The following is a 6,000-nucleotide window of genomic DNA, read 5'->3' as shown; positions in this document are numbered from 1 at the left end:
GAGTTTTAGAGAGGAAAATGGTCATTATTATTTTTTTGAGAGAAGCAGGGAGAGAGAGACAGAAACATTGAGCTGTTCCTGTATGTGCCCTGATTGGGGAATTGAACTGGCAACCTCTGTGCTCCCAGACAATGCTCCAACCAACCAAGACATTGGCCACAGCTGTCATTAAATCAGTTCATTTGTTTTTTGAGAGCCCATACCTTGGGCGTAAGGCACATAAGTGCAAGGGAGCCCTGTCCTCTGGGAGCTTACAGTCATGAGCTTCAGACTCAGAGTAAAGTACAGTGAGTCTGTAAAGTCATGGTGCACTTTTGACCAGGCACAGGAAAGCAACAAAAGACGATAGAACTGTGAAATCTGCACCAAATAAAAGGAAAACCCTCCCAGTTTCTGTAGGATGATGTGGCAGCATGTGCTCATGCGCAGATGATGACATAACACCATGTATACAGCGGAGCAGCCCACGGCCATGCCAGTCAAGATGTGGACGGTACAGAGGAAAGTTCAGTGTGTTCTGTGGCTCGCTAAATTCGAATTTGTGACCAAAGTGCAATATGATATCGGCACGTTTATAACGAAGTGCCACCACATAGGAATAACATTACTCGGTGAAATAAGCAGTTGAAGGAAACTGGCAGTTTGGTGGAGAAACCCTGTTCTGGTAGGCCATCAGTCAGTGACGAGTCTGTAGAGGCTATATGGGATAGCTACCTAAGGAGCCCTAAAAAATCTGTGCGAGAGCCCACATCGAACTGCACTGAATAGATATGAAACTGGGAGAGTTTTCCTTTTATTTGGTGCAGATTTCACATTTCTATCATCTTTTGTTGCTCTCCTGTGACCGGTCACAAGTGCACCATGACTTTACGGACACACTGTACTTATTACAGTCACTTATGTCAACAAGAGCCTATGTTACAAAGGTGGGGCAGGTTCAGGAGGATTTTTTTTTTCTTTTGTATTTTTCTGAAGCTGGAAACCGGGAGAGACAGTCAGACAGACTCCCGCATGCGCCCGACCGGGATCCACCCGGCATGCCCACAGGGGGCGACGCTCTGCCCACCAGGGGGCGTCGCTCTGTTGCGACCAGAGTCACTCTAGCGCCTGGGGCAGAGGCCAAGGAGCCATCCCCAGCGCCTGGGCCATCTTTGCTCCAGTGGAGCCTCGGCTGCGGGAGGGAAAGAGAGAGACAGAGAGGAAGGAGAGGGGGAGGGGTGGAGAAGCAGATGGGCGCTTCTCCTGTGTTCCCTGGCCGGGAATCGAACCTGGGACTTCTGCACGCCAGGCCGACGCTCTACCACTGAGCCAACCGGCCAGGGCCAGATTTTTTACTCTAACAATTTATTCTCGTGATTTTTACCAGATTATGATTAGGCTTTAGATGCAATCATTTTGTCCGTTTTTCAAGCATGTAATTACAGGTAAAACTTTCATTTAAGATGTTTAAAGAGAGATGCAAGGCTGACTGCATAGGCTACATCCTGATTGGGCTTTTATGAAACCAGGGTCTGTCTGATCCTCAGTTTGGCAACTTCAAAAACTTACATTTCACTTCCCTCAAACTTTATCAGGTTCTGAGAAGTTAAATTGTTTTTATTATTTATTTTTTAGAGAGAGGAAGGGGGAGAGACACAGAGAGAAACATTGATTTTTTTTCCTGTATGTGCCTTGACCAGGGATCAAACCAAAAACCTTTGCGTATCGGGAAGACACTCTAACCTACTGCACTATCCGGCCAGGGCAGACTCTGAGAAATTAATTTGGATAAAATAACTCTATAATTCCACCCAGTGGACAGAGGCTGTTATTAATTGAGAAAGACTGTATAGCTAGTATAACTAGAATCAGTCATGTGCCTTGGACAATTGTTTCTTACTGGGTGTGCTGATTTACTGAGACCCCTTGAGTGATGGGAGGGCTACTTGATAAGTATGGAATCACAGTAGGGCCTTTGTATGTTCTTAATGAATGTTCAGAATTTAAGTATGGTAGATATAAACTCAAAAAAGGTAGGAATCTTACTTGCTGATGTAACCCAAAAAACTAAAACATAGTAAACATTCAATAACTGTTTGTTGACTGAGTGATTGAATCTGAATTAAGTTTTTAACTGTCCTGATAATGGGTACTGGTCCTGGTCATTAGAATCAGTAACCTCTCTCCTGGTGGTTAGTAACCTCTCACCTGGAGAGAGTGGGAGCTCACAATACTTTTGTGTGTGTGTGTGTGTATGCACGTGTGTGCATATTTTTCCAAAGTTAGAAGTGGGGCAGCAGTCAGAGTCTTGCATGCCCCCAACTGGGATTCACCCAGCATGCCCACCAGGGGGCAATGCATTGCCCATCTGGGGCCTTGCTCCGCTGCAGTCTGGAGCCATTCTAGCGCCTGAGGTGGAGGCCATGGAGCCATCCTCAGCGCTCGGGGCCAACTTTGCTCCAATGGAGTCTTGGTTGTGGGAGGGGAAGAGATAAGAGAGGAAGGAGAGGGGAAAGGGTGGAGAAGCAGATGGGTGCTTCTACTATGTGCCCTGGCTGGGAATCCAATCCGGGACTTCCACATGCCCGGCTGATGCTCTACTGCTGAGCCAACCTGCCAGGGCCTCACAATACATTCTTATTCAGTTTCTGCTGGTTCTAGACTCCTTATGGACCCCACCCTCCTTTTATGACAGCATTAACTGGTCATGTGACACTTAGGTTACTCTCTCTGATGCAATTTGGGAGCCACTTGGCCTCTGTAACACATTTACAGATCATCTCATAGGATGACTTTTTTTAAAAATCGTGTCCCAAGTTTTATGAGGGTTCTTGGTTTACATCTAGTTTACCAACTTCCAGCTAGGCAGGTAAGGGTACAAGTGAATTGTGGTGGTGTTTTTTTTTCTTTTTAGTGAGAGAGACACAGAGAGGGACAGATAGGGACAGACAGGAAGGGAGAAAGATGAGAAGCATCAATTCTTTGTGGCATTTTAGTTGTTCATTGATTGCTTTCTCATCTGTGCCTTAGGAGGTGGCACACAGCTGTGCCAGTAACCCCTTGCTCAAGCCAATGACCTTGGGCTTCAAGCCAGCGACCTTTGGGCTCAAACCAGTGACTATGTGGTCGTGTCTATGATCCCAAGCTGGTGAGCCCACACTCATACCAGCAACCTCGGGGTTTCGAACCTAGGTCTTCTGCATTACAGGCCCACGCTCTATTCACTACACCACCACCTGGTCAGGCCAAATCGTGGTGGTTTGTATTTTTCAGACATCCAGAATTCTTTGTACAGGTGTGATCTGCCCACTGCCAAGGAGTCCAAGGCAGAACACTGGGTTCTACTCACTGGAACATCTTAAAGCTGGTAACAGACTGAAGCAAAGCAGACACTGGTGAATATACAAACCTTTGTGAGCCTGCGGGAGCTGCAGGGTCGGTCTAGGTGGCTATGCAATCAAGTACAGACTCCCCAGGCTCAGGGAGTGCCTCATTTCTCTCTTCCTCCTTTTATCTCTGCTTCTCAAACTCTGGTTTAGTAGAGAAAGCTCCCTGTGAGCATGTTGCCTATCGACTTCCATATTCCCAGACTCTCTCGGCACCAGAGGCATCTATGTTTTCTTTGGAGTCTAGGTCATGTCCTTAGAGGAAGAGGGCGGGGGACGGGCACAATCTAAACCCCATCGCTGGCAATAGGAACGTGAGTCACCGCCTCGGTCTGCCCTGCGGTGTCTGTTAAAGTCTCCGCGCTCGTAATCTCCACAAGGGAACCCAGGTATTCTGGCCTCTGCAGGGGGGCACGACCCTCTGCAGAGACCAAGAGCGACCTCGGTCTTCCGACTTGGTCCTTTATACCTCCTACATCCTCTCCCCAGTGCCTTTTATCTTCTTTCCTACCTCCCCAGACTGAGGACCCTCAGGCCTGCGCCCGGCTTCTCGAACCCTAACCTACGGCCCAAATTTGAGAGAAGCATTGCGTTCCCGAAGCCCGCAGACTCCAGGCAGACGGCTCTCACGCGCCCCCGCCTCTCACTCGCCCCCGCCTCTCACTCGCCCCGCCCCCGCCTCTCACTCGCCCCGCCCCCGCCTGTCCCGCCCCCTCCCACGCACGTCACGTCCGGCCCGGCCCCTGTCTGTCCTCCGCCCTCCGCCTTTTCCCGCTCGCCGTTAGGGAGGCTCTGCGCCTCAGCTGCTGTCTCCGTCGCCGTTCCCGCCCCCTCTCTCCCGCGTCTCCACTGCCACCACCACCGGGAGCTTTCGGGGGTCGTTTATCGGGCTGGCCCTGTGCCTCAGCCATCGCTTCAGCCTCTCGTCAGCGGCCGCCTTAGGAAAAGGCTTGCCGGCCGCGGAGCCACTCGAGGCCTCAGCTCTCATTTTCTTGCCGTCGCCGCGGGTCCCGAAGAAGCGGCTGCGGCCGGGGAACGGGGCGTCGCGGTTCCAACGGTAGGCGAACGGGCGGGTACCCGTACCTGCGCATGCGCGGGTCGCTGGTGGCCGCGGCTTCCCCCCTCTGCCGCCCACCAGCGCCATGTCCCACCCGCGCGGGGCTCAAGGGCGTTGCACGTCGGGGTGCTGGGGTTCCTGGGCAGTGCCCTGCAGGTGGGGCATTTCGTGGAGAGGGCCCTTTGGCTCCTCGAGCGAGAGGGAGTGAAGCCGTACCGCGAGCTGTGTGGGGGTGTGGTAGTTCGATTTTGCAGCTCCTGCAGTGCGCGTGAGCGGGTGTGCCTTCTAGTTCCTCCAAAGTAGGCGCCGTAACCCACGCTTGTTTGCTAGCCTCCCTGCACACGGGCCCTGCGCCATCTCTGCCCACTTCCTTTATGCTGGGCAGTGAAGTTGATGCAGAAAAAAAAGGTGTGTGGTTTATTTCGGGCTCAAGTGCGCCCCTTTTATAGACCACGTGAGATGAGTGGTTGCTGACTTCCTTAAATCGCTCAGAGAATATAGCCGAAATTGGGCTGTTGGTGCTACGGGGACTTGTCTAGAATGCACTCTGTGTAGGTCAGGCCAGAGGGTACAGCATTAAGTTTCAGATGGGGCGCCTGGTTTCCGAGATAAGGTTATAGGAAATTGAATGGGTTGGCGCACTTGCCCAGTGGGAAATTAGTAAACTTTTTTTGTTTGTAATCAGTTAAAAATCAAGTTGACTTTTAGAAAGGCAGTTGCAGAATTTTATTTAGTTCCCCGTTATGCCATCTAATTAGTGAAAAAAAAAGTATCTAAAGTATGGGACATTTACCTTAATTTCAAGTTGCTGATAATCTAAAAATGGCAACTGTGGAAGCACAGTATTGCTGAAGCGAACATTAAATAACTGAGATGCACTTACTTTTAAAAAGGCTGCCATTAAAGGATAGTTTTGAATTATTGACTTTCTGGGTTAATGTGGTCCTTCTTTTATCGTCAACTTTACTTTTTGTAACCTTGGGATACTTGTTGGCCTGGGTTTTTCACAGGTATTGTGTATTTAGTAAGTACTTGTTGAATGGAATTAGATGAAGTGGTAATTCTTCCTATATCCATCGGGAGCCCCTTCTTACATACTTTCTTAATCTGTGCTGCTTTTAAAACTGGGGCAGTATTTTCTCCAATTTAATTATGTCACCAGTTAGGGATCTGTGACACAATTTAAATTTTTGAAAAGATGTGGAAAGTCATATCACAGTGTCATAAAATTCTTCACTGGGTGAAGTAAATATATATATTTTTAACTAGAATACTATTGTTTTAGGACAGAAAATGGCTAATCTGTTTTTCTCCACCAATAAAATAACAACTTTTATTATCATTTATGAATAATCTCAGTCTTCATGACTTCCCCCTTATTGTATGCTAACTTTAGTATTGGGGAAATAATATAAATTGCTATACTGGGACTTTGAAAAGAATTTTAACTATACATTACGTAAAAGTTACCATTTTAACCATTTTTTTTCAAAGATTTTATTTATGGATTTTAGAGAGAAGAGAAGAGAGAGAAAAGGGAGGAGTTGGAAGCATCAACTGGTAGTTGCTTTCCGTATG

The 6,000-nt window shown here is 48.4% G+C and overlaps 1 protein-coding gene across 7 annotated transcripts in view; it reads left to right on the top strand.

Annotated features, from left to right (window-relative positions):
- Positions 1 to 4,125: 4,125 nt before the first annotated feature.
- Positions 4,126 to 6,000, top strand: part of FAM13B (family with sequence similarity 13 member B) — a 97,938-nt gene continuing 96,063 nt past the window's right edge. For all 7 annotated transcript variants that reach the window (XM_066344546.1, XM_066344545.1, XM_066344543.1 and 4 more), the window contains exon 1: positions 4,126 to 4,422. The gene's annotated coding sequence lies outside the window, so the exon portion shown is untranslated. The remainder of the gene's footprint in view (positions 4,423 to 6,000) is intronic.

This window comes from Saccopteryx leptura, chromosome 6 (genome assembly GCF_036850995.1).
Source record: "Saccopteryx leptura isolate mSacLep1 chromosome 6, mSacLep1_pri_phased_curated, whole genome shotgun sequence".
Lineage (NCBI taxonomy): Eukaryota > Metazoa > Chordata > Mammalia > Chiroptera > Emballonuridae > Saccopteryx > Saccopteryx leptura.
This window is presented reverse-complemented; position numbering and strand designations above follow the sequence as displayed.